The sequence below is a fragment of the Vulpes lagopus genome, chromosome 3, assembly GCF_018345385.1.
Source record: "Vulpes lagopus strain Blue_001 chromosome 3, ASM1834538v1, whole genome shotgun sequence".
Lineage (NCBI taxonomy): Eukaryota > Metazoa > Chordata > Mammalia > Carnivora > Canidae > Vulpes > Vulpes lagopus.
The window spans coordinates 28539659-28561106 of record NC_054826.1 but is presented as its reverse complement, the minus strand read 5'-3'; the positions used below and the strand labels follow the sequence as shown (position 1 = coordinate 28561106).

General features: G+C 41.3%; 1 protein-coding gene across 20 annotated transcripts in view; it reads left to right on the top strand.

Annotated features, from left to right (window-relative positions):
* The window catches only part of SH3TC2 (SH3 domain and tetratricopeptide repeats 2), a 113198-nt gene that overhangs the window by 11670 nt on the left and 80080 nt on the right, over positions 1-21448 (top strand). Inside the window, exon 1 of one of the 20 annotated variants that reach the window (XM_041747673.1) lies at positions 6629-7734. The exons of 18 other annotated variants lie outside the window; for them this stretch is intronic. The gene's annotated coding sequence lies outside the window, so the exon portion shown is untranslated. Of the gene's footprint in view, positions 1-6628; positions 7735-13395; positions 13607-21448 lie in introns of those variants that run through there. One more of the 20 variants, XM_041747678.1, reaches the window with a different exon arrangement.

Below are 21448 nucleotides of genomic sequence, written 5' to 3'. Positions count from 1 at the left end.
GTTTAAAAACAAATCAAAGGGGTTCCCGAGGTCTTGGGGAAGCTTCTGGGGGGAACAAAGGAATTGGCTTTAAGATCAGAGTGTTGGGGGCTGCAGTGCTGGCTGCGGGGGAGCTCTGGGCAGATGGTCCCACCACAGGGTTCTGCTGAGGCCTCATACTCACATCCGACCACAGCCCAAGCCTCCTTCCTGACAGTCACCCTGCCAGCAGAAGCAAGGAGCTGGGGTGGAGCCAGCTCCAGTTGGGAATCTGGTAGGTCTGGAGGCTCAGCCCTGCCATTCCCTTTGGTCAAGCTTCCCTGTGCTCAATTTCCTTATTGGAGTCTGAAAGCGATACCAGTGAGCCTTCTAACTTGCTCTTCCGTTTTACAGATTAAAAGACTTAGCCTTACTTATTACTCACCAATCATCTCTCTTAAGCCTATGGTTCTGCCCCTGCTACACCTGCTACACCTCCCTCAAATAATGCCAGTCATTTCCTCCAGAAGCCCTCAGGTCCTGTCATCTCCTGGAAGCCATCCTCTGAGCTCCCCTAGCACCGAATGCCCAGTCCAGTCATGGAGGAACCCACCTTACCTCTTGCCCCCCGCTCCCTTTGGTTCCTTGCATGGAAGGAGTCCCTGGCCGTGCAGTAAGTTTGTCCATCTTGACACCTTGCATATGCTGTTCCCTACACCTGTTTTGGGAAGCTCCTCTTCCTCTAGGTCTTCACTTAATTGCTACCTCCCTAGAGAGGCCTTGCATGACCAGCTAGCTTAAGTATCCCGAGAGTATCTTTAATTAATGGGTGGAGTAAAAGCCTCTCAGACAACATGGACTTAGTCATCTCAGAGTTCAGTTAAATTAACTCCCATGCCCTTCTATCCTGAACTGGCTCCCTTCCCTCTTTATTCACTTGGCTCTTTAAGATGTAATTTCTACCTCTGAATATGGTCTTCCAGTATATCCTCCAGAATCTGCCAAGGGTTCCCCTATCTCCTAGGTATTAAGAATTACAGGTGGGTCTTCATGGCGGCACAGCTAGAAAGTACAGTGCTGCCCTGTGCAAGAGAAAAGGATTGGCAATCAGGGGACCTGAGTAGGGTTCTATGCAAACCCTAGCTATGTGACCTTGGGCAACCAATTAATTCTTGGTGTCTGAATCTACTCAGCTGTAGTGAATAACAGGTGCCATTAAGCATTATTATAATACATATTATAATTATCCCTTTCCTGTGTATATCTCAGGGTTGTTCCAGGAATGAAAGGAGAAACTGTGTACTTTGTGAACCAAAGTCTATGCAAAGCAGGTGATGAGTGTTTTCCCTCATCTCATTACGAATTAGCTATACGAGCTCAGTTATTTACAGAGAATTTGCAGAAGGTAACATCATATCCCTTGATATCCAGGAAGGCCACGGTAAAGGGCAAGCAGAAGGCTGCGGTATGTGTGTGCTAGTCATTTCCCCAGGAACACCATTAAAGTGCATTGCACTGCTTGGCGTTACATTGCAATCCACAGGCCTCCTGCAAGCACCTCATAACCTCTGAAAGGGCAACAAGCCTCTATCTGTGAGAGAATCCCACAGTTTGCTCCCCAGCATCGGTGAGTTTTAGGTTGCCACTGCTGTGCTAGTATTAGAGCTCGTCAAATCTAAGTCCCTCCTTTTACAGAGCCCCAGAGGCGTTGGAGGATGCACTGGCCATACGGAAAGATCCCTGGGGTCTAGATGATCGCTAGGTGCTTAGAAATTCCCATGACCCATTCTGCTTCCATTCGGGAACTGTGCCCAAGAGTAGAGCCCTCCTTGTGCCATAGAGGAATCCTCACAAACTGGACAGAGAGGAAATTTCATTGTAGTGTGATTGGATTTGTGATACAAAGAGAATTGGAAGCAGTGTAAATGACACTTTGGGGGGAGATGAACAGTGGCATATCATAACACTAAGGAAGAGGACACAGCAATTAACAAAATGAAGTGGGTGCTGATGTCATAACCTGGAATGCTGCTCAAGACCCAGTGTCTGGTGGGGGCGAGGACAAGCTGCAGCCCCGTATATATGGCATGCCACAAATTATTAAAATGACCACATAGAAAGCACACTATCTTCCCTTGGAGTGCATTTTAGGGGATAAGATATGGTCTGAAATAATGATAGCATTTAGCTCCAGGTGGGAGAGAGGTGGGGCACTGACCAAGAGAGTAGGACAGGTGTCTTGAGAGGATGTCTGCCTTAGGGACCATGTTTCATTTCATTTTTTTTAAGTAGAGGAAATGTATTCATGAATTCTTGTGTGATTAAAAATTAATGATAATTATTTTAAAAAATTAGCTTTGGGCTCTCTCAAACCCTTTCTCTGGACTGGCAGGGCTGGTTCATGACTGACTAACCCCGTATGAGTCACGGTGCCTCACTGGGGAGAAGGGTGGGTCTGCTTTCCATCTCCATGCTGGCTGGTGCTGGGGGCTCTCTTGGTTTTGGAGACCGGTTCCATGCCAGGTCCTGCGTGTGAGCACGACGTAGCCAGGCTCCTCTCAGTGTGGCAGGGTCCTCTTATAACCGACCTGGTGGTGACTCAACATGAGAAAAGGGGCTACACAGCATCGTTGACACAGAACCATAAAAACTGTGGGCCTAGAGACTCCAGTCCAGCTCTCAGTCCAGCCTTCATCACCTAGGGTCCTTGGGCAGGTGCCTGCAGCCCAGCCTGCTCTGATCGCCTCTCCTATCGCTTCCTCCTGTTCACTCTGATCCAGCCACACTGGCCTCCTGTCTGCTCGCTTGCCTCAGGTGTTTGTGATTGCTATTCCTCTTAATCAGAACTCTCTTCTCTCTGACTTCCACATGACTGGCTACTTCTTAGGGTTCAGGCCTCCTCTCCAGTGAGGCTGCCTCCCAGAGGGATCTTCCAAGTTGTCTCTTCCCTGGTGGTCCTTCTCCACCAACACATGCTATTTTATTCCCTCAGAGCATGAGACACCACCAGGATTATGTTGTATAACTGATTTGTGTGCTATTATGGACTACGTGGCTCCCTGGAAGGTAGTGTATTAGGATCCGGCATCTTCCCTAACTCTGCAGCCCAGGTACCAAGAACAGTGGTTGGCACATAGTAAGTGCTCAGTAAAGAGTCTGAATGAATGTATGACCGGCACAAGCCCAGTGAGAACCATATACTAGGAGAAGGATTCCAAGTTTCCTTCCAGTCCCCTACCAGCCAGGAGTCAGGTCCTTAAGCGAGGCAGGAGTGGCTAAAGGCACAAGCCCCAGGTTTCTCTTCCCAAGTCAGCTGCTACAAGGCTGAAAGTGTAAGGCCTTTTACTTAATGCCCAGATGCTTTAATTTGCTCATCTAGAAGACGAAGGGATTGGACTAGATGCTTCTTTTCAGCTCCAAGCTTTTATGGTGCTATAAAATATAAATGGTTTGGGCTCACATGCTCAAATCAAGATATATGCTTGAATACACTTTCTTTAATATGCCTTTAATACCAGTTTGTGTTTTTCCCCTGTTTTCCTCTTTCTCATAAAAAATGGAATGCAGCGTGTGTGGCAGTGTGGTCTCTGGTGCGCTGTAATCCCGAGCCCTTGATGCAAAATTCATTATTGAATCAAAGGCTGCCATTTTCTCTCCTCATTTGTTTCTTTGCTCTCCAAACAATTTTGAGCTTTGACATCTTTATTAGTGTCCTTTGGCCTTTTAGCAGAATGAAAATGGGGTATATCTAGTCATCGGCATTATATTCTGAATACGGCCAAGTGGGCATGCAGAAGAGTAAGGAGTGTTTGTTCCAGAACAACTCATTCAGGCACGTGGAGCAGGAGACAAGGAGGGTGAGCTCCTGACTTTCCATGCAGCAGAAAGGAGTTGGGTCAGCTTGGTCTCTGGGGCCAGGTTCTGATTTTAGTACTGTGTCTCTACTTCTGTTTGGAGAGCTAACTGAGCAGGTGTCCTTGATTTGGAGGCGGGAGGCCAAAAGCATGATAAAGGCTTCTTTTACTGAGAGCTTGCTGTATGCCAGGCACTATGTTCATTTAACTTTAATTCTTCCAAGTGCCCTGTGAAATAGGAACCGTTATTACCCCCATTTTTCAACTGGAGAAACTGAGGCTTAGGGAGAGTGAACCAAATGTCTAAGCTCAGGTAGGGGAGCTATGATTTGCCCCCAGGCTATCTGATGCTAGAGCCTTCGGTCTTTCCCACTACCAGTACTATACGCACACAGTATCGGATGCTGTACGTATCCTGCGGCACAAGTCTGGCTCTGCCAGGACAAGGGCCAGACAATCATAATAATCCTAACATTCAAGCCTCTCATCAAGATTTAAAAAGTAGCAGTCAACATCAGAGTGCTAAAAAAAAAGATTATATTATAAGCAAGCCAGGTATTCTTTTCTTCAACAAACGCACAAGTATGCAAGGAGAATGTATATACTTTGCTGTTCCAAATAGAAACTGCTATAAAAAGACCCCTGCCCTCAAGGCTCTTTTAGTCACTTGACATCTGAGGGAGTTACAGCTGAGAGATTTTGCGTAACTTGTCCACTCCATCCAGCTTGTCTGTGGCAGAGTTGGAATTCAAGCCAAACACTGGGCCCTCAGGCACTCAACTTCCCTGAGTAATGGAAAGCAAGACATCTGAGGTCCAATATGAAAAGTTGCCTGTCATCTTTGTCTTTGCCCGAGTCTATGGCCGTATATGAATAACCATTCAATGAGTTGTCAAAGATATAGATCAGAATGAATGGACTGAACAGGGTGGCGTTTCCTGACCCTGGTGCCATTGACATTTTGGGCTGGATAATTCCTGGTTGTGGGGGCTGGTCTGTGGACTGTAGGAATTTTAGCAGCATCTCTGACCTCTGCCCACTGGAATGTAGTAGCCAGTCGCCGCAGCCAAAATTGTCTTCTGATATTATCAAATATTCCCAGGAGGCAAATTGCCCCTAGTTGAGAACCATGGGAACTGAGTGACAATAAAACAAAAATTCTTTCTTTGCTTTAAGTCAATGACAGTGTTGTATACATGAGACTCACATCAAATCAGAGGATTGGACCTCAAAATCTCAAAATAGCTAACATAATCCTTGGATTGACTTGGAAGCCTGGAGCTATGATATGATCATAGTTTCTTCAGGTGAAGTTGAGGTTAATTGATGGGCTTGGTTTAAGAGTCATGTATGAACAAAACATAGTCTTTAAACACTAGAATTAAACAGAACAAAACAAAAAACACTGGAATTACTCTCAGTGGAGAGAGATGCTCACAAAGTGAAAGATAAGGAACTGAGGGGTTGGCAGCTCTGTTGCTTCCATCTCATGCTAAGTGGAGGTCTCCATCCAGGGAAAGGAATGGAAGAGACTATATGGCCTTACTCCTTAAAGGGTGGTCCGTAGACCAGTAGCCATTGATCACCTAGGAGCTTGCTAGAAAATACGGATGCTTGGGCCCTCCTTCACTCCTACAAGATCAGAATCTACATTTTATTAAAATTCCCTAGAGACTTGTTTGCACTTTCACGTTTGAAAAATAATAGTCTCTGGGACTAAGATAGACTTTACGAAATCAGAACTAGCCTCTATATTTAAATGGATCTCTCTCTCTCTCTCATATTTGCCGATTGTGCATGAAAGTGTGTGGATGATAAGTTTGTTCCTCTTGTTTGCTTAACTGCTATAGGAAAGGGGCTCTGTGTAGGTTAGAAGCATCTAGACTTTATTCTGTGGGGTGTATGTGTGTGTGTGTGTGTGTGTGTGTGTGTGTGTTTGTGTTTCTGGTTTATGTTGCCTTCTAAGTTTTAAGTGAGGAAGCTATGTATGTGTATTCCCTGTCACACACGCCCCCACCCCCATATGTGAGAAAACTCATCTCTGCCAACTATTAGAAATAAGACCTCAGAGAAGTCAGCTGACGTGTTCCTCACGTACACACAGGCCTGCTGCTTCACAGGCACGGTGCAAGGATGGAAGGAGTCGATGACTTTGGATGAGTTTTATAAACAGAGACCTCCTGTACAATCACAGGTTGTTATTTGTGATCACTGTGTCTGCAAGGAATAAAACAGGTCACCAGAGTCTCTCTGTAGCTCAGATGCTGTCTGTGCTGCCCCCTGCTGGTTAAGGCATCTAGATACACGCACTTAGCCATGAATTTCTCTTCTCCTTACACCTCCTTTTTTATTTATGAATTTACGCATTTATAACCACACAGTCACAAATAAATTATTGTTGTTAAAAACTTCAGATAACGGAGTAACTAAAAAAATACAGAATGCGCTCTCCGTCCCCCGTCCCCTCATTACTGGGCTACAGGAGGGCGGGATGGTGTCCACTCTGCCTCCTGCTGACGCCCTTGCCCAGCACAGTGCCTGCTGCCCAGAGAGGGCACTCATAAGCATCTGTGGAGTGAGTAAATGGACTGCAGTCATCAGGTCGATGTGGTCCTTTTTCTACACATTCAAAGTCATTTAGCATCTACTTTTGTACATAAATGGGTTCACATTGTATGCACATTACTTTTTGCTTCATAATATATCTTTTTTTGAAGATTTTATCTATCTATCTATCTATCTATTTATTTATTTATTTATTTATTTATTTATTATTTATGAAAGGCACAGAGAGAGAGGCAGAGACATAGGCAGAGGGAGAAGCAGGCTTCATGCAGGGAGCCTGATGTGGGACTCGATCCTGGGACTCCAGGATCACGCTCTGGGCAGAAGGCAGGTGCTAAACCGCTAAGCCACCCAGGTGTCCCTGCTTCATAATATATCTTGAGGATCTTTCCTTGACTGATATGTAGACGTACTTCATTCTTTTTCACCACCAACTAAATACACCCTCATTATTTGACAACTCCCATGGGGATGGTGTTGAGGTTCCCCCTATTTCTCGCTATTTCCAGCCATGCACAGACCTCTAGTTGCCCAGATGCTGGTGTCCCCTGGAGACACACCTGACATGGACTCACTGGGTGCTGGGGCTCCTCCTTCCCATGCCCTTCATTGGGTCTGATGACTGAAAACCTGAATCTCCCTGAAAGATAAGCTGGAATGAAGAAAAATTCCTTTCCCTGGGAGTGGTGGGGAGTGTCAGTCCCCGGCTCGTGTCCTGTGCTTGGCCCACACCCTCACATGCACGCACACGAGCACACACACCATCCTATCCCAGCCTGCTCACTAGGGAACCTAATTTTAAAACCTGAGCTGATGAGTGTTAGCGTGTTCTGTGGAAGCACGCTGGCCCGAGAGTCCTGAGGTTTGAGTTCTAATAGAGGCTTTGCCACAAAACTGCCTAAAAGTGTTGAAGAAATGATTCAGTCTTTCTGGGCCTCGGTTTCTTTCTCTTTAAAGTGGGTCGGGAGAGGAACGAGTAGGAGTGGACACTTGCAGGCCAGCCCTCCAGGGTGAGGCTTCGGTTGCCTGCCCTTGACCCCAGGCTGGCTGCGGGAGCCAAAGAATAGGAAACTGACATGTTGAAAGAACATCAGCTCTCCTGGGTGAGGTCAGAGCCGGCCACTGATGACCTCGGCCTGGTCTGCGGGTCAGCGGCCCCATTGCGTCCCCAGCTGCTGCTCCCAGTTCCTCCCCCGACCCTTGGCAAGGGCACGATTCACATCTGCGCAGAGGAAAGCCTGGAGAACACCTCCCCACCCCCCGCCTGCGGCTTGGCAATCTGGTACCTTCTGAGGGCTACCCGGCCACAGATGCTGCTTGGCTCTTCCTGCCAGAGTGACAGGCACTAACCAGAGCGGTAAGGACGGAGCCCTGGAGTCCCATTGCCCTCCTCGAACCCAAACCCGACCCTGCTGTGCCCTATTAGCTGAGTCAGCTGGGGCGAGTGACTCAGACTCCTGGCCCCTTGTCTTTCTTAAACTAGGGCTGATGTTAATAGAGCTTTGATGGTGCGTTGTGAGGATTCAACGAAATTTTTTCCTTTTTTCTCTCCCTTTGCCTTTTTTTTTTTTTTAAGGATTTTATTTATTTATTTATGAGAGACACAGAAAGAGAGAAAGGCAGAGAGAGAAGCAGGCTCCACGCAGGGAGCCTGATGTGGGACTCGATCCCAGGTCTCCAGGATCACAACCTGGGCCGAAGATGGTGCTAAACCACAGAGCAACCCAGGGATCCCTCTCCCTTTGCTTTTTACTTTGTTGACAGAAAATTTATTCCAGGGATCCATAGAATATAAAAAGACTTCTCATCATGAAAAGACAAATTTGAAATAAAGTATTAGCTATAAAAAGCAAAGAGCTGGCCTCTGGGAGACTCGATGTAGAGGGTGGAGTAGAAAGTGGGTGAGAAGTGAGAGGCTCTTGGACGAGGGCTGTAGGTGAGTCTCCAGGAGGGACCTATTTGCCAGGTGGGTCTTTGCTAAAGTTGTACAAACTTCACTCTGAAAATTCCTCAGGAGAGTGGATCTCCATCTATTTCATCCATTGCTCTATCTCCTGGGGCCTTCAAGAGTGTCTAGCAGAAAATAGGTGTTCTATAAATATATTTTTTTTTAAAATTATATTCTTCTATCTTTTATTACTTTTGTTTCCAGATTTATTGAAATACAATTGGCATATGTCAATTATATCTGAATACATCATGATTTGTTATATGTATATGTTGCAACCATAAGTTTAGTTAACATCCATCACCTCAGGTAGTTAAAAGTTTTTTTTTCTTGTGATGAGAAATTTTAAGATCTACTCTCTTGGCAACTTTTGAATGTACAATACAGTATTTTTTTTTAAGATTTAATTTATTAATTTGTCAGGGAGAAAATGAACAGGAGGGAGGGGCAGAGGGAGAGGGAGAAGCAGACTCTCTGCTGAGCAGGGAGCCTGATGTGGGGGCTCCATCCCAGGACCTTGAGATCATGAGCTGAGCCAAACGTAGACGCTTAACCGACTGAGCCACTCAGGTGCCCACAATACAGTATATTGTTAATTATAGTCACCCTGCTGTATGTCACATCCCTGGTACTTATTTTTTTTTTAATTTTTATTTATTTATGATAGTCACAGAGAGAGAGAGAGGCAGAGACACAGGCAGAGGGAGAAGCAGGCTCCATGCACCGGGAGCCCGACGTGGGATTCGATCCCGGGTCTCCAGGATCGCACCCTGGGCCAAAGGCAGGCGCTAAACCGCTGCGCCACCCAGGGATCCCCCAGTATTTGTCTTTCTTGAGTGACTTATTTCACTTACCATAATGCTCTCAAAGTCCATCCATATTGTTGCAAATGGCAGGATTTCTTTTTTTAATGGCTGAATATTATTCCATGAAAAGTAGATATTTAAATATTTACATTTGCTAATATTTATAGTTATATAGATCTCACATTCATATTTATATCTCACATTTTCTTTATATATTTATGTCCCACATTTTCTTTATCCATCCATGTCTTTGCTCTAGTAAATAATGCTGCAATGAACATGGGGTACAGGTATCTCTTTAAGGAGTGATTTCATTTACTTTAGGTAAATATCCAGAAGCAGAATTGCTGGATCATATTGCAGGTAATTGTATTTTTAATTTGTTGAGAAACTGTCATGCTGTTTTCCATAGTGGCGGTACCAATTTACATTCCCACCAACAGGGCACAAGAGCTTCCCTGCCTATACATCCTTGCTAACACTTGTTATCTCTTGCCTTTTTGCTAACAACTATTCTAACAGGAGTGAAGTGTTAACTCATTGTGGTTTTGACTTAACATTAATCTGATGATTAGTGATGTCAAGCATCCTTTTGTGTACCTCTTGATCATATGTCTGTCTTTGGAAAATGTTCCTTTGCTGATTTTTAATCAGTGTTTGTTTTTTGCTATTGAGTTGTATGAGGTTTAAAAAATATATTTTGGATAATAACTCCTTATCAGATATTTGATTTGCAAATATTTCTCCCATTCCATTGGTTGTCTTTTCATTTTATTGATGGTGACTTTTGCACCTTCGAATGCATAATGACTGCTTGATATGTGTTTTTATTATATTCAGAACACAGTATAGCACCTAGACCAAGTAGGTGGTCCAGAAATATTTGGTGAGTATACGACAAATGCATGAATGAGCTGAAAGTGAGGGACTATGTTCTAGCTCCATTTCTGCCTTTGACTTCCTTTAATACCAAACTTATAGCACTTCCTGACTCTACTAGCCTTCCCCAAATCTGCCTCCAATTTCCTATCCTAGCATTTTTCTAAGTGGTTTTTCCTTTATCTGGAATGTTCTTCTCACTTATTTCTGCTGTCAAAATTCCATCCTTCAAGATGCAAATGACATGCCACCTCCTCTGTGAAGCTTTCTTTGATTCTCCATGTGGTAGTGCTTCTTCCTTCTCATATTTCCAACATATTTCGATATTGATGATTCCCAAGTTCATATTTTCAGTCCAAATCTTTCTTATGAGCTCCAAACTAGTATATTCAAGAGTCTATTCAGTATCTTCATTTGGATGTCTAATAGACTCAAATTTAATATGTCCACCACCCACCCATGCAGCTAAGTTAGCTTCACTTATAGGCCCTCCCATCTCAGTTAAAGGCAACTGGATCTTTGTAGGCGCTCAGGCCAAAACATTAGTCATCCTGATGCTTGCCTTTCTCTTACATCCTACTCTTAGTCCATCTGGAAATCTTTTTAGATTTTCTTGGGAAATCTAGAATTAGAACACTTCTCACCACTTCCACTGTTAGCACTGTGGTCCAAGTCAGGGCCAGTGGATTCCACCCCTGCCCTTCCATCACACACAATCCATTTCTACTAGCAGCCAGAGTGATTCTTTATAAAATAGAGGTCAAACCATCAGTATCCTGCTAAAAATCCCACAGTGGCTCCATGTTTCACTTAGAGCAAAAGCCAACATTCTTGAAACAGACTATCAGGCTTTACAAAACCACACATCTCTCTGACCTTATCTCCTACTGCTCTCTCTCTGTCCTGGACACTCTCTTCTTGTCCCCCCAGATTCATTTTCCAGCCTTTTCCATCCTGCTCTCTTCTTCAGGAGACTGATCCCAGGAATCTTCAAACTTTCTCCACAGTGTTTGGCTTCTGGTTGAATCAGTCGATGGTAGGTGTTGGTTTGGTATGGGCAGATGGGAGCTGAGAGAGGTTGGGGTATTTATCTCTCTGTTTCCTTCCCCACTAAGCCTGATGTTAGCCATGACTCAGTTCTTTTACCAAAGACTACCTCTGTCGCCCTCTCCTACAGCCTTCCTTGTTCAGGCTCCAGGAATCCTGCTCTCTGCTGGCCCCTTCTGGGGGAGGAGTGCTATTGATAAAGGTCTCCAGGGCCTCACCTCCCGGGTTTACCTTATCTCTGTCCAAGGCTTCCTAAAGAGTCTTTATACTTAACACTCGTCAATTACTCCTTTTAAGGCGCTCTCTGCTTCCTGCCTAATCTTGATTGATCCCTGAGCTGGGCTTGAGGTGTTCTAGCAACAGTTTTGTGATATTGTGATTTATAAGAAAAATATATATTTGTTATTCGGATGATCAAAATGTATTTCTCATATATATATGAGAGGGGTTCACAACTCTCCAAACCCTTGGATTTTCTGAGATGTCGAAAGTGATAAAGGTGTCTATTTTATGTTAATGATGTGACTTTTGAACATAACCTAAGGATGGGTTGCCAGGAGAACCAACTATGTGATTAGACAAATAGAACTTTAAATCCCACCTTTGACCTCTGGGGAGAGGAGAGGGTCTGGAGGTTGAATCAATTGCCAATGGGCAATGATTTAATCAATCACCACTATGTAATGCATGAGAACAGGGTTCAGAGAGCTTCTGGTTTGGTGAACGCCTGGAGATCTGGGGGGAATGGTGTACCTGGAGAAGTCATGGAAGCTCTCTATGCCTTCTCCATACCTTGTCCTATGCATCTCTTCTATCTGGCTGTTCCTAGGTTAGTTATATCTTTTATAATAAACTAGCAATCTAGTACGTAAAAGGTTTCTCTGAGTTCTCTGAGTCATTCTGGCACATTAGTCAAACCCAAGGAGGAAGTTTTGGGAACCTCTGATTTATAGCCAGTTGGTCAGAGCACAGGTAATAACCTGGGTTTGCATCTGACATCTGAAGTTGGTGCATGTGGGGCACGGTCTTGCAGGACCAAACCTTTAACCTATAGAATCTGATGCTGTCTCTGAGTATACAGTGTCTGAATTGAGTTGAATTCTTGGACACCCTTGTGGCTGAGAATTGCTCATTGGAGTGTGGGAAGTATGCCTCCCCCTACATTAGATTTGGTACCACAACGAATTTAGCTATCCATCCTGGTCTTTCTCTAGCATGCTGTGCACACTCCTGCCCCAGGGCCTTTGCATTGGCTCTTCCCTTTTCTTGGTATACTCTTCTCTTGGATGTCCATGGATCCCTCCCTCATGTCTTTAAATATTTGCTCAGTTGTTAACCTTCTCAGTCCTGTTTCTTTGTCCTAATAAAATTGCAGCACTTCTACTCTGGCAATTAGTCTTTTTAAAAAATAGTGCTTATCGTATAATCATTATGTTATTTATTTATTTGTGATTTTCACTACCTTTATCCTCTCACTAGATTATAAGATTCTTGAGGGCAAGGATTTCATCTGTTTTCATTGATAAAACTCCACTATTAGAGTAACACCTGACATATGGCAGGTGATAAGAATGTCTGTTGAATGCGTAACTGTTTGAATATACCCCACTTTGTTCTCAACAGATCCACCATGAAATATATAACCCAATGCATATCTCATGACTCCAACTAAATAGGGAGTTGTCCAAGAGGAATAATTAGCATTTATACCTAATGTTGCAAGGCAGAAGCTCTTAGGCTGGACTTAGCCTACAGGCAAGTTTATTAAAGTATTGGCCCATACAATGTTTCAAATACTATTTTGATTTACCTTTACAACATTAAGAAATGGGGGATATTTCACTTGAAGATGTGGATTTCTGGTTTCTATGCCAAAACAGAAGTTCTGGTCATATTTTACAGCATGTTTCTCATTCTTTAACAGCTGAGCAGGGCCTTTTCACCCTAGACTGGATATGTCCTCTCCTGTGCATCAGGGCTGTATCTCTTCCTGTCATTTCCCTGACCCCCTCTAAAGCTAGGTGTCAGCCAGCCAACTTCACTTATTCACTCACCTGCTTGGCTCTTGTAAACAAAGAAGTCTGCAACCTCTAATGGTCAAATATAATATGCCAGGAGGCAATAAATGTTTGATAATGATGATGTGCTAATGATGATGCAGAAATATGAACCAAATTTCTAATTCTTCTACTCTTTTCTCTGGCCAATTTATCTTCATTTACTTGTTTTATCAATTAATATTGATGCCTCCAAATATAATTATGGATATGTCTTTTTCTTTTTTTATTACATCACTTTGCTTTATATATTCTCTAATTCTTTTATTAAGTGCATACATATTTGTGATTGTGGACTGACTCCTGAAGAAGACCTAAAAGATACCAGAAGAACTGAAGGACACTAAGAACACAATCGACCAACTTGTGGTTGATGACCTGAAAGACACTACCTACTAGCCTGACTTAACTAATATGTATAGAACCCGATAGCAAGATAAAAAAATAGCAAAATAAGCGTTCTTTTTGAATATACAAGGAACATTCACCAAGGTAATTCATGTTTTGGGTCACAAAACTAATCTTTACAAATTTATAAGAACGTAAATAATATAAAACATATTCTTTGATGATAATAGGATTAAACTAGAAGTGAATAAAAGAAAGAGCAAAAAATTCTAAATAATTAGAAATTTAAAGATACACTTCTAAATAACCTGTGGATCAAAGAGGGAATCATGAAAAAAGTTCTAATGTATTTTAAGTTAAACAAGTGGAAACACAACATATAAAAACATGTGGCTAAAGAAATGCTCAAAGGAAAATATATAGAAATAATTACTTACAAAGAAGGAAAGTCTCACAATAATGATCTTAGTTACTATCTTAAGAAACTATAAAAGGAAAGCAGGTTAAACACAAAGGAAGCCAAAGGAAGGAAATTGAGAACAGAAATCAATAAAGTAGAAAACAGAAAAACAATAGAGAAAAGTCAATGGAACCATAATTTATAAATTTCTAGTCAGTCTTATCAAGGGAAAAGAAGAGAGAAGCTACCAGTTATCAGTATCAGAAATGAAAGAAAGGCTTTATTACAGATCTTACAGAAAGGTTGGTGATGGATTATTATGAACAACTTTATGTTAATAAATTTGAGAACTTACATGAAATGGAAAAATTGCCTGAAAGAACAAAATTTCCAGAGCTCACTCAAGAGAAATAATAGGGCATGTGCATGGCCTAGTCAGTTAAGTGCCTGAGTCTTGATTTCAGCTCAGGTCATGGTCTCAGGGTCCTGGGATGGAGCCCTGCATGGGCTCTGCACTCAGCAGGGAGTCTGCTTGAGGATTCTCTCTCCCTCCGCCCCTCCTCAACTCATGTGCACATATGCACTCTTTTTCTCTCTAAAATAAATAAATAAATAAACAAACAAACAAATAAATAAATCTTTTTAAAAAGGAAGCTATATAATCTGAGTAATGCTGTGTATTGAAAAAAAATTGAATTTATAGCTACAAACTTTCCAAAAGTGAAAACTCCTAGCTCATATAAGTTTGGTGGTGAATTTTGCCAAACACTTAAGGAAGAAATAATACCAGTTCTAGTGAAACTTTTCCAAAAAATGGAAAAGGGTAGAATATTTTCCAATTTATTTTATGAGGCCAATATTAATTTGATACCAAAATCAGACAAAGACATTACATGAAAAGAAATCTAAAGCCCAAATATACCTCATGGGCAGAGATGCAAAAGTCCTTGCAACATGTTAGCAAATCAAATCCAGCAATATATTAAGAGGATAACACATAATGAACAAGTGGAGGATGTAAGGTTGGTTCAACATCTGAAAATCAATCAATGTAATTTACCCTATTATCAGATAAGAAAAGAAAAATAATTATTTCAATGATGCAGATAAGGCATTTTACTAAAATTCAACATCCATTCATAATAAACTCTCTAAGGAAATGAGAAGCTACAAAACTGAGAAATCTGTTCACAATGTCCCTTTGCCTAAAATCCTATACCATTTCTATAGTCCCTGTACCCCATAAGTCTAATACTCTGTCAGCTTTCACTCATTCATTCACTATCTCTCAGTTTCTGCTGTGTGGAAGGCACAGTAGCAGGCACGCAGTTGTAGTTGCTCACACAGCTGTGAGCAAAATAACACAAATTCTCTGCCTTCATGGAGCTTACATTCCAGCAAGTAAATACAGCTCCTCATGGCTCCCTGCACACTCTGCTCAGTGGCCTTTCATTGCCTTAGGCTAGTTGTATTCCCTCCGGCACAGGACCTGAGGGACATGCTGGTCCCTCTGGAATTCTTTTCCCTCCCATCTTCGTCTGTGTAACTTTTACTTAGTTTTCAGACTAAGTAACTCTTAGTTTTCAGCTAAGTCTGCAGACTAAGCTGCAAAGTCACTTCTGTAGGGAAATCTTCCTTGATTTCCCTGCCTAGATTCCTCCTCTTTTATATGCTCTTACCATGCATGCTTTCCTTCCTCCTCCTTATAGCTCTTGTTGTATAATTACTTATGTGACGCTTCAATTGACCTCTTAGTCTCCAGTGGATTATGGATTCTGTGAAGGCAGGGGCTCTGTTTTTTTTTTTTTTTTTTTAATTTTTTATTTATTTATGATAGTCACAGAGAGAGAGAGAGAGGCAGAGACACAAGGCGGAGGGAGAAACAGGCTCCATGCACCGGGAGCCTGATGTGGGATTCAATCCCGGGTCTCCAGGATCGCGCCCTGGGCCAAAGGCAGGCGCCAAACCGCTGCGCCACCCAGGGATCCCAGGGGGGCTCTGTTTTTACTCAACAGTGTCACTAGCGCCCACATGAGTGGGTGCTCACAGAGTAGGTGCTCATTCAGTATTATTTGAAAGAGTGAATATGTGCCTTCATTAAAAACTTTATCAAATTTTGACCTGGAATAGAATAAGAACTGGACTAAGAACCTGTTCAGAAAATAGCACCCAAGATGTGGAGAAAAGGGAATCCTTGTGCATGGTTGGTGGGAATGTAAAATGGTGTAGCCACTGTGGGAAGCTGTGGCAGTTCCTCAAAATATTAAAAATAGAGATACTATATGGTCTAGAAATTCCACTGCTGGGTATTTACCCCAAGAATATGAAAACAAAACACTAATTTGAAAAAAATAAGCACCCCTATGTTTATTGCAGCATTATTTACAATAGCCAAGATATGGAAACTGTCCCTTGTCCATTGACAAATAAATGGATAAAGAAGCGGTATATTTTATATATATATATATTATATATAACCATAAAGTGGTATATTATATATATGTACACATATATAATGGAATATTCCTCAGCCATAAAAAGAATAAAATCTTGTCATTCCTGACAACGTGGATGAACTTAGTATCATGCTAAGTGAAATATGTCAGAGAAAGACAAATACCATATGATTTCATTGATATGTGGAATCTAAAAAAGAAAATGAACACACACATGTACACATGCACAATAGAAACAATCTCACAAATATAGAGAACAAACTGGTGGTGGTTGCCAGAGAAGAGAGGGTGGGGGATGGGCAAAATAGATGAAGGGGATTCAGAGGTATAAACTTCCAGTTATAAAACAAAGAAGTCACAGGGACGAAAAGTACAGCATAGGAAATATAGTCAATAATATTGTAATAGCTTTGTATAGTGACAGATGGCAACTACACTTATCCTGGTGAGCATTGCATAATGTATAAAATTGTTGAATCACTTATGTTGTATACCTGAAGTGAACATAACATTGTATGTCAACCATACGTCCATAAAACTAAGAAAACAGCATCCAAAGAAGCCTTAAGTAATTTGTTAGTGGTCTTTAAATTAGTCATCAATCTGTCTAGTCTTATTTGGATTCAGCCCATAGTTTTTCCACTCCATTTGTGAGATCTCACGGGAGGCTTTTGAAGTTCAGCTCACTATGTCAACCGCATTCCTCTGCTCTGCTGACTTACCCAAGAAGCAGATGAGGTTTGCTTTTTGTCACTAGATTTTGCATGTACTCGGAGCCTTACCAGACTTGGTCCTGCATCTTCTCATCAGTAAGGTGCTGGGCTCCAGCAGGCGATTGCCTGGATTCCTTCTGACCAAGGCTTTAGGAGCAGGGGCTGGGGCTGTGCCCTTTCACCAGTGAGGAGCTGGCTCACCAATACTGCTGGCGCCCTGGTGAGCTGCTGCGCCCAGGGGAGGTGTTCACAGACAGAGAGGCTGGGTGGGGATGGCTCTCTCATGGGCAGGCAAGTCAGTGCGGGCCAAGTCAGCCAGGGGGAAACAAGAACAGCAGCCTTGATTCCTGGGATGCTCTCTGGCCTTCTCCTCCACCCTGGCCTCCCCCACAGGAACCCAACTGTATCTTAGTCCTAGAATGTGAGGAATGTGCCACAGCCTGATAGGCCTGAAGCAATCTGCAGAGAGGCAGGGAGGAGTGCTGCTCCCTAGTCAGAGGCCTGACAGTGTAGGAACTATGGATCCTGAGGGCTGGGCTGCCCCTCCCCTCCTGCCTGGGCCTCCTGCTGCAGCCTGATGTCAAAGGCTGCATTGTGCATTGAGCCGGGTTTCCTTCCCTCCTGTATCTGCTAGGTAGCTGGAGAAAAGGCACTGTTAGAAGATGCCCCCAACCAGCCCTGTTGAGGCTCATGTCCCTTGGTCTGTCAGCCCTGGAAGGATGGTACAGACACAGGTGATTGTTTCTGTGTCTCAGGAAGCAGTGTGTCCTTTGTCTGTTGGCCCAGAGGACTTTTACTAGTTTTTGAAAGAAACAGCTGTTTGGTTTCATGGATAGTCTCTATTTTTCCCCCAGTTTTATTGAGATCTAATTGACATACAGCACTGTAGAAGATTAAGGCATATAACATAATGGTTTGACTTACCATGAAATGGTTATCATAATACATTTAATTTAAATGTCTATGTCTTTGTTCAGTTTCTATTTGATTCCTGCTCTTGCTTATCTTTAGTATTTTCTTTCCTCCTTCAGCTTGCTTGTTTAGTTTGCTCTGCTTAGACAACTGATTTGAGACTGTCTTCTCTTGTCATACAAGCATATAATGTGCTAACGTTCCCTTCAAGCACTGCTTCTGCTGTATCCCTCACATTTTGAAAGGTTGATTTCATTGCATTCAAACTATTTTTTAATTTCCCTTGTGATTTCTCCCTCATCCCTTGAGTTCTTTAGGAGTGTTTTGTTTAATTTGCACATATCTGGGGATTTTCCAGATATTTCTCTTTTATTGATTTCTAATTCAATTCCTTTGTATTCAGAGAACATTCTTGGATGATTTCAATTTTTTGAATTTCTTGACATTTGTTTTTTTGTCCCAGAATATGTTCTTGGTGAATGTTCCATATGTGCTTGGAAAGACTGTCTATTCTGATGTTTTTTGGTACAGTGTTGTATAAATGTCAGTTAGGTCAAGTTGATTAAAAGTGTTGTTCAAATCTTCTATATCCTTACTGATTTTTGTTGGTGGTGATGGTTGGGTGTTTTTTTGTCTACATGTTCTATTAATTACTGAGAGAGGAGTGTTGAAAAATCTAAAAATAGATTTTATTAGTTCTTTCAGTTTTATTACTTATTGTTTCATGCATTTTAAGCTGTGTTGCTAGGTACATACACTTAAAAAATTTATTTTATTATTATTATTTTTAAAAGATCTTATTTATTTATTCATGAGAGATACAGAGAAGGAGGCAGAGTCATAGGCAGAGGGAGAAGCAGGCTCCCTGGGGAAGCCCGGTGTGGGACTTGATCCCAGGACCCAGGGATCACCTCCTGAGCTGAAGGCAGATGCTCAACCACTGAGCCACTCAAGGTGTCCCAAAAAGATTTTAAATAATCTCTGCACCAAACATGGGGCTCAAAATCACAACTCAGAGATCAAGAGTCACAATCCCCACTGACTGAGCCAGCCGGGTACCACTGTGTATATACTTTTTAAAAAAGTAGTCCATATACTCAGCATGGAGCCAATGTGGGGCTCAGTCTCATGACCCTGAGATCATGACCTGAGCTGAAATCAGGAGTTGGATGCTTAATTGACTGAGCTACCCAGACACCCCAATTATTATTAGTTTTTTGGTCTCATTTGTACCTTGTTCCTTTTTCCTCTTTCCTGCCTTCTTTTGGTTTGATATTTTTTTAATGATTATATTTAATATTAGGTATAGTTTTTTTTTTTATTTTAAAAAACACCTTAATAAATTTAAAAGAACAGAATCATACAATTTCTGCTATCACACTACTGTGGAATCAAGCTAGAAAGTAATAATAGAAAGATAACTAGAATATCCCAAAATATGTGGAGATTAAACAACACACTTTTAAATAACACATGGATCCTAGAGGAAATCTCAATAAAAATTTTAAAAATATTTTGAATTCATGAAATTGAAATCATAATTTATCAAAGTTTGTGGAATGCAGTGAAAACAGTGCTTAGAGGGAAATTTTATAGCATTGAATGTATGGAAAACAGAGAAAGATCTAAAATTGATAATCTAAGTTGGCACCTTAGTTAACTAGAAAAAGAAGAGCAAATGAAATCCAAAGTAAATGGAAGAAAAGAAATAATAATTAGAGCAAGACCAGTGAAATTGAAAACAGGAAATCAATAGAGAAAAATCAATGGAACAAACAACTGGTCTTTGAAAAGATCAACAAAATAGAGAAAAAATAAAATAGATGAAAAAAAGAGGGAAGGAACAAATCACTAACATCAGAAATGAAAGAGGGGTCATTATTACAGATCCTATAGAAATTAAGAGAATAAAGGAATGCTTTGAACAACTCTATGTCCACAAATCTGATAGTGTAGACAAAATGGACTAATTTCTTGACATGAACAATCTGTCCAAAGTCACACAAGAAGAAATAGATGATCTGAATAGGCCCATATCTATTAAAAAAAAAACTGAATTAATAATTAAGAAATTTCTAAAACAAAGAATCAGACCCAGATGGGTTCATGGGTGAATTCTACTAGATTTTCATGTTAGAAATTATACCATAGCTCTAAAATCTCTTTTAGAGGATAGAAGCAGAGGGAATACTTCCTAATTCATTCAATGAGGCCAGTATTACTTTAACACCCAAACCAGACAGAAACATTACAATAATAGAAAACTACAGGCCAAAATCTTTCATGAGCATAGATTCAAAAATCCTCAACAAAATATTAACAAGTTGAATCCAAAAGAGTATAAAAAGACTTATATACCATGACCAAGTGGGTTCAAAATATGTACAAGCTCTATATGAGGAAATCTATAAAACTCTGATAAATGAAATCATAGAAGAACTATATAAATGGAGAGATAGTCCTTGTTCATGAATAGAAAGACTCAATATTGCTAAGCCGTCTATAGCTTGATCTATAGGTTCAATGCAATCTCAATCAAAATCTCAGTAAGTTATTTTATGGATATTGACAAACTGATTCTGAAATTTATATGGAGAGGCAAATGACTGAGAATAGCTAACATGATATTGAAAGAGAAGAAGAAAATCGGAGGACTGATGCTATCTGACTTCAAGACTTACTATAAAGCGGCAGTAATCAAGACAGTGTGGTATTGGCAAAGGATAGACAAATAGATTAATGGAACAGAATAGAAAGTCCAGAAAATAGACTCCCCTGATCTTTGACAAAGGGGCAAAGGCAAAAGAATGGAGCAAAGATAGTCTTCTCAACAAATGGTGCTGGAATAATTGGACAACTAGACCTGTGTCTGGTCTAGATATAGATCTTATGCCCTTCACAATAATTAAATCAAAATGGATCACAGACCTAAATGTAAAATATGAAACTATAAAACTCTCAGGAGATAACATAGGAGAAAATCTAATGACTTTGGATGTAGTGATGCCTTTTTAGAAACAACACCAAAGATGTGATCCATGGAAGAAATAATTGATTAAACTGGATTTCATTAAGATTAAAACCAAACAAAACAAGACAACTGCTTCTGGGAAAGACAATGTCAAGAGAATGAGAAGATAAGCCATTGACTGGGAGAAAACATTTGCAAAGAATATATCTGATAAAGGACTGGTGTCCAATATTTGCAAAGAACTATTAAAACTCAACAATAAGAAAACAACCCAATTAAAAAATAGGCCAAAGACCTTAACGGACACCTCACCAAAGAAGATATGTAGAAGGAAGTAAACAAATGAAAAGATGTTCCTCATCATTTGTTATCAGGGAGATGAAAATTAATACCACTACATACCTATTAGAATGATGAAAATCTAGAACATTAACACCACCAAATGCTGGTGAGGATGTGCAGCAACAGGAATTCTCATTCATTATTAGTAGAAATTCAAATGATACAGACACTTTGGAATACAGTTTGGTAGTT